The sequence below is a fragment of the Hyperolius riggenbachi genome, chromosome 12 (assembly GCF_040937935.1).
Source record: "Hyperolius riggenbachi isolate aHypRig1 chromosome 12, aHypRig1.pri, whole genome shotgun sequence".
Classification (NCBI taxonomy): Eukaryota; Metazoa; Chordata; class Amphibia; order Anura; family Hyperoliidae; genus Hyperolius; species Hyperolius riggenbachi.
The window spans coordinates 10,399,337-10,409,087 of NC_090657.1; the positions used below are offsets into that span (position 1 = coordinate 10,399,337).

The 9,751-nt window shown below is 47.1% G+C and overlaps 1 protein-coding gene across 3 annotated transcripts in view; it reads right to left on the minus strand.

Moving 5' to 3' along the window:
- The window catches only part of PHB1 (prohibitin 1), a 30,799-nt gene extending 29,613 nt beyond the window's left edge, over positions 1-1,186 (minus strand). The window contains exon 1 of one of the 3 annotated variants that reach the window (XM_068263713.1): positions 1,101-1,186. The gene's annotated coding sequence lies outside the window, so the exon portion shown is untranslated. Of the gene's footprint in view, positions 1-1,075 lie in introns of all 3 variants that reach the window. The other 2 variants (XM_068263714.1, XM_068263715.1) reach the window with 2 other exon arrangements.
- Between the last annotated feature and the right edge of the window lie 8,565 nt (positions 1,187-9,751).

Here is a 9,751-nt window from a genome sequence, read left to right on the forward strand (position 1 = left end):
ACGGACTGGACTGTGCCTGCGCAGTGCGCCGCGGACAACGTGGCCATGATTGACAGCGGCGCCTCTGCACCGTCCGGGGAGCCCGGCGGAGAGCGGAGCGGTCGGCGTGGGACAGTCGGCTGCAAGGGGCTGGAGAAAGCCCCAGGTGAGTAAACCTCATTTTTTGCCTGAAGATTCCTTTAAAGAGTAACTGTCGGGCATAAAATCGATTCTTTATTTTTATCTGGTAAACAAGTAATAAGGATGCTAACCAGGCAAACTAAAAGTTAAAATCACTATTACTTTTCTTGTTGATAAATGATCATTCCCCAGTTTACCTGACTCTTATTTGGTACACACAAAATTTGGTACACAAAAAGGAAGTTGCAGGGCATGCTGGGTTGTCCTTTTTTGCTTCTCTACTTTCCCCTCAGACTTAACTAATGCAGCCTGATTGGCTGAAGCCTCTTTCCCTCCTGTTTTCCCCTCCGACACCTCTGTTCCTCTCCGATTGGCTAAAATTTCTCATGCTGAGACAATGCACTTACCTGTCTGACGTCTTCTTCGGTCCGTCCCTCAGCGCCTCCCACGATGCAGTCCACGCGGTGGTCACGTGATTAAAAACACTTTCTCCTTCCGGGTTGAAGGAGGAAGTGTTTGTAGTCACGTGACGCGCATGGAGCGCATCGTGGGAGGCGCCGAGGGATGGACCGAAGAAGACGTCAGACAGGTAAGATTGACCCCCCCCCCCTCCTCCCAGCATTACTGGGAGATACCCGGATAGCAACTATCCGGGTATCTCCCGGATCCGGATTTGAGCATCACTATATTATGTTTGCACGCATTTTAAATTTTTACAATTTACGCCATAGTGTCCCTTTAAGCTTCCCTGTTATACCCCCTTAGCAGTATCTGCAGGAAGCCCATAGACATGAGATCATCAACAATCCTCAGCAATGTCAGGTAGAGGATAGCGAGGAGCAGCTCTGTGCCTGGGAAGATATCATACAGCTGCCTGTGTGCAGCTAAGGCCTCCGGGAGCGCTGTGCTCTCCCCACCCCCTCATAGGACGGCAGTCACCCCCAATCCTCCATACCCCGGCCTCCCTGCAGCGTTCTCACCTCCACACTCCGCTCTGACCTCCACATGCGCCAGAACACCACTGCGCATGCGTCACCTCCGACCTGTCCTGCAGGATATTGGCTGCTTTGCGGCGCGCGGGCTCAAGGGACACGTAGTCCTTTCTCAAGGCAGTCAGAGCGGAAATGGATGGAGAAGGAACTACAACTCCCATAAGCCTCGCTGCGCTCCACGATCAGCCATTGGTGGAGATGAGAAGCTGTTCTGGGCACGAGATGACAGGAGGGAGGGATTAGGGAAACGTAATACGGTGAAATTCACACAGTCATGGGAGTCACAGAGGCTGAAGGGGAGCTTAAAGCGAGAGTGTCACCATAAAAATCAAATTTCAACAGCAACTGGTCTGAGTGTATTAAGTGATAAAGATGCTAATCCTGCATTCAACACTTTTTCTGCTGTTATGATTTGGAGTTATCACATACTTAAAGTGAACCTTAAGTGTAAAAAAAAAATGAGTTTTACTCACCTGGGGCTTCCCTCAGCCCCCTGCAGCCGATCGGTGCCCTCGCCGTGTCTCTCCGATTCTCTCGTCCCCGCCGGCGACCACTTCCGGTTTCGCCGTCACCGTCCGTCAGGCGGGAAACGCGAGTGATTCGTCGCGTTCCCAGCCACAATATCTCCCCCTATGCTGCTATTGTGGCCTTCCTTGCCGCAATAGCAATATAGGGGGCGATATTGTGGCTGGCAACGCGAAGAATCAATCGCGTTCCCAGCCTGTCGGGTCCTGACGGCGAAACCGGAAGTGGTCGCCGGCGGGGACGGGAGGATCGGAGAGACACGGCGAGGGCACCGATCGGCTGCAGGGGGCTGAGGGAAGCTCCAGGTGAGTAAAACTCATTTTTCTTTTTACACTTAAGTGCCTCTTTAACCACCCTGGCGTTCTGATTAAATCGCCAGGGTGGCTGCGGGAGGGTTTTTTTTAAATAAAAAAAAAACTATTTCATGCAGCCAACTGAAAGTTGGCTGCATGAAAGCCCACTAGAGGGCGCTCCGGAGGCGATCTTCCGATCGCCTCCGGCGCCCAGAATAAACAAGGAAGGCCGCAATGAGCGGCCTTCCTTGTTTTGCTTATATCGTCGCCATAGCGACGAGCGGAGTGACGTCATCGACGTCAGCCGACGTCCTGACGTCAGCCGCCTCCGATCCAGCCCTTAGCGCTGGCCGGAACTTTTTGTTCCGGCTACGCTGGGCTAAGGCGGCTGGGGGGACCCTCTTTCGCCGCTGCTCGCGGCGGATCGCCGCAGAGCGGCGGCGATCAGTCAGCACACGCGGCTGGCAAAGTGCCGGCTGCGTGTGCTGCTTTTTATTTGATGTAAATCGGCCCAGCAGGGCCTGAGCGGCAGCCTCCGGCGGTGTTGGACGAGCTGAGCTCGTCCAGACCGCTCAGGTGGTTAAGGAGCACTGGCCTTTTAATAGTTACTGCCAAACTGTTGCATGCTGGGAGTTCTCTTTATCTATAATATATTACTCCTCTTCCATTTATTTCCCTGCCTAGTTGCCTATCTGAAACACGATCCTCTACTCACTTGTGTTTACAGCAAGGCTGAGGTGACTCAGCAATTGGAGGAGAAAAGAAAAAGTTAAGGGCAGAAATGACATCAGGATTCAGCCTCAAACTGTGGGCAGAAGACATGGTTCCCACCAGGAACAGAATTCTCGTCATTTACTATATAACATTCACTGAAATCAAAACGAAACGTGGACAGTATAATACATGTGTTATGTAAGTAGATCAAGTATTTAACTACTTATATATGTGTTTTTTTCCCGCTGGCATAGTATGGCTGATCCTACTGCTTTAAAGGGATACTATAGGGGGTGGTCGGGGGAAAATGAGCTGAACTTACCCGGGGCTTCTAATGGTCCCCTGCAGACATCCTGTGCCCGAGCAGCCGCTCACCGATGCTCCGGCCCCGCCTCCGGTTCACTTCTGGAATTTCTGACTTTAAAGTCAGAAAACCACTGCGCCTGCGTTGCCATGTCCTCACTCCCGCTGATGTCACCAGGAGTGTACTGCGCAGACACAGACCATACTGGGCCTGCGCTGTGCGCTCTTGATGACATCAGCGGGATCGAGGACACGGCAACGCAGGTGCAGAGGTTTTCAGACTTTAAAGTCAGAAATTCCAGAAGTGAACCGAAGGCGGGTCCGGAGCATCGGTGAGCGGCTGCGCGGGCACAGGATGTCTGCGGGAGACCATTAGAAGCCCCGGGTAAGTTCAGCTCATTTTCCCCCGACCCCCCTACAGTATCCCTTTAAAGTGAAATGACATTACATTTTGTTTCGATACTTTGAGTTTGGCTCTATACACTGCAAATATTTTTAGTACACATTATTCTAGCAATTTTTTTTATTTTGCATTCAAAACACTTTCACCGTGATTTAAACAAATCAATTACATTTCTCAATGATTATAACAGAATTGTGACTGTTCAGTTGTGGTGAACATTTTTGCAATGTTATAAGATTGTGCAACCAAATGCATTAATTGTATAGGCAGTGGCGTAGCTAAGGAGCTGTGGGCCCCGGTGCAAGTTTTCCATTGGGGCCCCCCAAGCACTCTATACATAACAATTGATACGGCACACCAAAACCTGCCAATGGCAACTACAGTGTCAGAGGTGCAAGAAAGGAATAAGGAGCAGTTTGTTAATGATTACCACTATCATAGCTTCCAACTGTCCCTCTTTTGGAGGGACAGTCCTTCTTTGGAAGCCCTGTCCCTCTGCCCCTCTTTCCTCCTCGTGTGTCCCTCTTTCAGGGCTGATGCACAGATCTATGTAAATATATATATTTTTCTACTGGAAAATGTGTTTAATTGATTCTAAACTTTATTCCCATCCTTTAAATTGACATAGTTATTATTTACAAATGTTAATATGAAGGTAAATGAACCAGGATAGAAAGGACAGCAGTGTGCTTTCAATTATTAAAAAAAAAAAAATTCTCATGAAATGTTCATAGTATGCATGACTGGGGGGCATGGTTTAAGGTGTGGCAGGGGTGTGTCTTAAATGTCCTTCTTTCTGATCTCTAAAAGTTGGGAGGTATGCCACTATTCAAAGTATCCGTAGAAGTGATTATTATGAGCACAGGACCAATAGAGAGCTAATACTGCAGTTAAAGCGGATCCGAGATGAAAAACTAACTATAACAAGTAACTTGTCTATATATCTTATGTACAGTTTAGATGGTTTAAACAGCATACTGCTTTAATAGAATATGATTATTTCTTCCTGTGATACAATGACAGCAGCCATGTTGTTTGTAAACATTACACACAGGCAAGCTTATCTGCACCATCAGCACTCAGACTGAAAAAAACCTAATCCCCCCTTCTCCTCCCTCTTCCCCTCTGCCTCTGAAATCTCTGGCTAGTAATACCTCCCCCTCCTCCTGCCCAGATTGAGCTCCCATGAGTCCTTGCTACTGCCAAGGCTCTCTGAAAACTGTGGGTGAGGCTTATTTAGGTTATAGGGAATTAGAGTATTAAAACAAAAAAGTATTTGGCTTGAGGAACGCCCTATAAACAATAGGAAAGGAACACAATTATGCAATGAGTAAAAGTTCATTTCAGATCCACTTTAAGGGAGGACCCCTCAGGTCCCCTCTGGCCCCGATGCGGTCGCTACCTCTGCACCCACTATTACTACGCCGTTTATAGGTATGAATATCAGAAAGTGCAACCTATACATTATTATTATTAGAAAATGCAACCCAACGTAACCCTATTCTCACACAGGACCCTTCTCTGGCAGGCAACTAATACCCCCCCCCCCTCAGTGGCAACTAATACCCCCCTGGAGGGAAATAATAACCTCCCCTTGGTGGTGGCAACTATTAAACCCATAAGGCCCCCCCCCCCAAAGGAACTAATATCCCCCCATTTCCGTTGGAGGCAACTAATACCCCCCTGGAAGGTAATAGCTCACAACTGTCCCTCTTCCGGAGGGACAGTCCCTCTTTGGGAGCCCTGTCCCTCTTTCCTCCTCATTTGTCCCTCATTCTATGTAAATATATGTATTTTTTTGCTGAATAATGTGTTTGATTGACTCTAAACTTTATTCCCATCCTTTAAATTGATAATTTTTTTGTTAAATATGTTCAATTATTAATATGAAGGAAACTGAACCAGGATAGAAAGCACCAGTGTGGTTTGAAATATGAAACATCATCATTTTCTTATGAAATCTTTATAGTGTGCGTGATTGGGTGTGTGTCAGGGGAGTGGTTAGAGGTGTGGCAGGGGTGTGGCTTGCGTGTCCCTCTTTCTGAAAGTTGGGAGGTATGCGGTAATAATAACCTCCTCTTGGTGGCAACTAATACCCCCCCCCCCGGAGGGAACTAATAACCTTCCCTTAGTGGTACGTATTAACAACCCCTGGAGGGAACTAATAACCCCCCTTGACCAACTAATAAGCCCCTGATGAGTCCGATTAGACAAAACGTGTAGGGCGTAGCTACGTCCAGTGCGTCTGACCTCACCACGATAGGAGAGAGAGGCGGTGGTTTGAATCGGATCATGAAGCAGAGGACCATAGCACGGCCATACGGGTGTCCGGGGAAGGAATCGGGACGCCGTTTTCATACCGAGACGGGACTAGGCCTGATGCTGCAACAGACCCTGCTGTTGGTCCATATGATGTGCCTGATTATCAAGAGTTTATACGTGAGTGCGCACTTGTAGCGCAGGAAGCTTATTTATTTTAAAAGGTTTTATGCTATGTTGTGATTTTAAGTTTTATATGAACGGAAGCCTATTACTGCAATATTAAGTGGATGTTGAAGATATACAGTGCCAGTGGGGAGTGTGATTTATGCGATAAATCCACCTGATTTCTGAGGTGGCCGTCATCTGGTGAGCGAGCTACAGTGGAAGTTTATGGTCACGTGTGTTGCACTATTGTCACTGGAACACGGGTGGTGTGTGAACTTGCCATAACAGAGTTACGCTATGTGGAGATTTTTGTATCTATTTTTTAGGAGCATCTGATGCAGTGGAGAGCGCAATTCAACTTTTATTGACAATAAGCCCCTGGGGGGAACGAATAAACACCCTTGGTGGCAACTAATACCCCCCCCCCCCCCGGAGGGAACTAATAACCCCCCTTGGGAGCAATGCCCCCTGCTCCGTACCTATGGATTTGTGGCCAATTTTCATTCTCATCTACACTGCAAATAGTCCAAAACACTGAGACACAGAGGGTGGAGGAAGACAAGAAGGTTAATGGTAATTACATTAGAGGGAACCTGAACTGAATACAATTATTTAAAATAAACACACGAGGTAACTTCAAATGAACATTACACCGTTACCTCACCTTCAGTTCCTCTCAGAAGCTCACCATTTTCCTCTTACAGTGATCCCTTCCAGTTCTGACAATATTTTGTCAGAAATGAAATATATCAGTTGCTGTCAGTTATAGCTGAGAGGACAACTGATGTGCCAGGTAATGTCCATGTTTCCCTATGGCTCAAGTGGGCGATATTACAGTTTAACAGTGTGCTGACCAGGAAGCTGTTATGGGGTAATGGCCATTTTCAAAATGGAGGACAGAGAATTCCATTGATCATAGTGGACAAATGGGACGCAGGAGAGAAGAAAGAGATTAAGTAGACTACACAGCAGGTAAGTATGACTTGTGTATGTTTATTTTGACTTTTAATTTTCAGTTTAGGTTTTCTTTAAGTACCACCCGGGCCCCCTATGCTTCAGGGCCCTATAGAAGCTGCTATGGCTATTGATATGCCCTTGCTTACTGTGTCACTTTGCGTCTCGGTACTCTCCACTGTCGCCAGAAATAGATTAATCAGGGCTATGGAGACGGAGTCAAGGCGTCGGAGTTGGAGCAATTTTGAGTACCTGGAGTCGGAGTCGGTGTGGTTTCAATAAACTGAGGAGTTGGAGTCGGATGATTTTTAAACCAAAACCTTTATGTACCTGTTATTATGAGAGAAGGGGACGGATCATGTGCTGCTTATGACCACAAGAACCTTAGCAGCACCTCCGTGTAGAGGCCGCCTTGGCCAAGTTCAATATGTATACAAGCCTTAAAGAGGACCTCCAGTGAAAATAATGTAATATAAAATTGCTTCATTTTTACAATAATTATGTATAAATGATGTAGACACTAGTCAGTGTTTGCCCATTGTAAATTCTTTCCTCTCCCTGATTTACATTCTGACATTTATCACATGGTGACATTTTTACTGCTGGCAGGTGATGTCACTGGAAGGAGAAGCTGCTTACATTTTTGGCAGTTGGAAGCAGCTGTTATTTCCCACAATGCAACAAGGCTCTCACAGTGTGAAGGTAGTACCATGGTCCTGACATCACACTGTGGGAGGGGTTTCACCACAAAATCAGCCATACAGCGCCCCCTGATGATCTGTTTGAGAAAAGGAATAGATTTCTCATGGGGAAGGGGGTATCAGCTACTAATTGGGATGAAGTTCAATTCTTGGTTTACGGTTTCTCTTTAAAGGTGTTGGGAGCTTGCTTCTCCTGTGACATAACAATGCCACCCACATGTAGCCTGTGACTACTGACTACACTCTGGCATGATGAGGTATCACCGCTACTACCTTCTGTATAGATGAGGATCTTCGAAGGTCAAAAAATTAATCCCATCATTGTCTTGTAATATGGCAGAAATCCCTGAAGTGATGAGACCATCTCCTGACAGAAAGTGAGGCAGGTGTCCAAGTCCTGAGATGTCAGATGATGTTCCCCATCAGAAAACTTGAAGAAAACCTGTAACTAAAAAAAGTTCCCCTGGGGGGTACTCGTCTCGGGTGGGGGAAACCTCCGGATTCTATTGAGGCTTCCCCCGTCCTCCTGTGTCCCACGGCAGTGCCGATAAAGCTCCCCGAACACCAGGGATGTAAATATTTACCTTCCTGGCTCCAGCGCAGGCGCAGTATCGGCTCTCCGCCGCAGAGATAGGCGGAAATAGCCGATCGCTGTCGGGCCGCTCTACTGCGCAGGCGCAAGTCTCCTGCAACTTTCCTGAGCCTGCGTAGTAGAGTGGACCCGACAGAGATCGTCTATTTCCGCCTATTTCCGTGATGAGAGCCACAACAGCGCCACCCGCTGGAGCCAGGGAAGGTAAATATATCTAGCCTTGTCAGGCTTGTTGAGGGAGGATTGCTGGACACTTCGGGGGAGCCAGCGCTGGACTGCCTGCAGCTATAGGGGAGGGGGAAGCCTCATTGGGGCCCTGAGGCTTCCCCCTACCGAGGTGAGTACCCCCCAGGGGAACTTTTTTTTGCTACAGAGTCTCTTTAAGTGCAATGGGATGATAACCGTACCCCTTTTAAATCCCACATCTCATAGCAGATAGGTTAATTTGCTCCCCCCCCAAAAAAAACTGGAATAGAGACAGAAGACAATGACTGACTCTGGTAGGCATTAGATTGTCAGCTCCTCTGCGGGACAGTTAATAACATGACTATATACACTATGTAAAAGTACTGTGTAAGATGTCTATATATTCATATAGTAATAGAAGACAGTGGAATCCAGATTAAAAGCGGGACTGTCAGCCACAAAATCAAATTCCATTTACCCACTTCTCTGTGTTTATTATGCAGCCTACAACCTGACCCTGCATTGCACGCATTCCAATATAATCATAAATGTTTCTGCTGTAATAAATCTTACCTCAGTCAGCCTGGCTGTATTCCGGTACATTGCCAAGGAGAGGGAAGTTTTTATCTCCCCTCCCACATTCCTGCTCCTCACTGATTGGCTGAGTGCAGATCAGTGTGACAGGCAGAGGCTGAGAAGGGAATACATCTCACCCCTCTGCAGAAGCTGCTGAAATATAATCTATGCTGTGCCCAAATGGGTTTACAAAGCAAACCAGATATGACAGTGCAGTTTCTAGGAAAAAAAAAGTAAGGGCTCGTTTCCACTGTAGCGGTGCGGAATCGCCTGGATTCCACCGCTGAAGAAATCGCATGCGGCTGCGTTTCCCCATGCGGATTTACCCGCGATTTCGCATGGCAAGGAGCCAGGCGAATTTAACCATGTCACTGCCTGTGTAAAGTTCCATTGCCTTTCATGCGAAATCGCGGGGAAATCCGCATGACAAAGCCGCATGCGATTTCCCTATTGAATGCATTAGTGGCGATTCGCCCGCATTCCTGCCGCACGCGAAATCTGACGACCCTGTCGTGCAGATTTTTCCCGCACCGAAAAACGCCGCCGCCGCCGCACAGGTGGAAACAGCCCCATCCACTAACATTAAGTATGTGAATCCGCATGCAGTGCCCGCATGCGGATTCGCTATAGTGGAAACGAGCCCTAAGGGAGGAAACTACATCAGGATTGGCTTGAGTCAGAAGCAGTAAACATGGAAAATGCCTGGTTTACTCTTTATTTACTATAATAAATTCACTGAAATCAAAATGTGGACAGTACAAACCATATGTCATCTAAGTAGTACTTATATATGTGTTTTTTTTCCTGCGATAGTAATGGCTGTCCCTGCTGCTTTAAAGCGGTATAAAACCCTGACATAATATTCATTAAAAACATTATATGCCATACGGTTATCATATTTGCTTTTGTGCATAAGTATTATTATTCATTTAGAAATTACAAGTTTCCAAAGTACACTTTTTCTG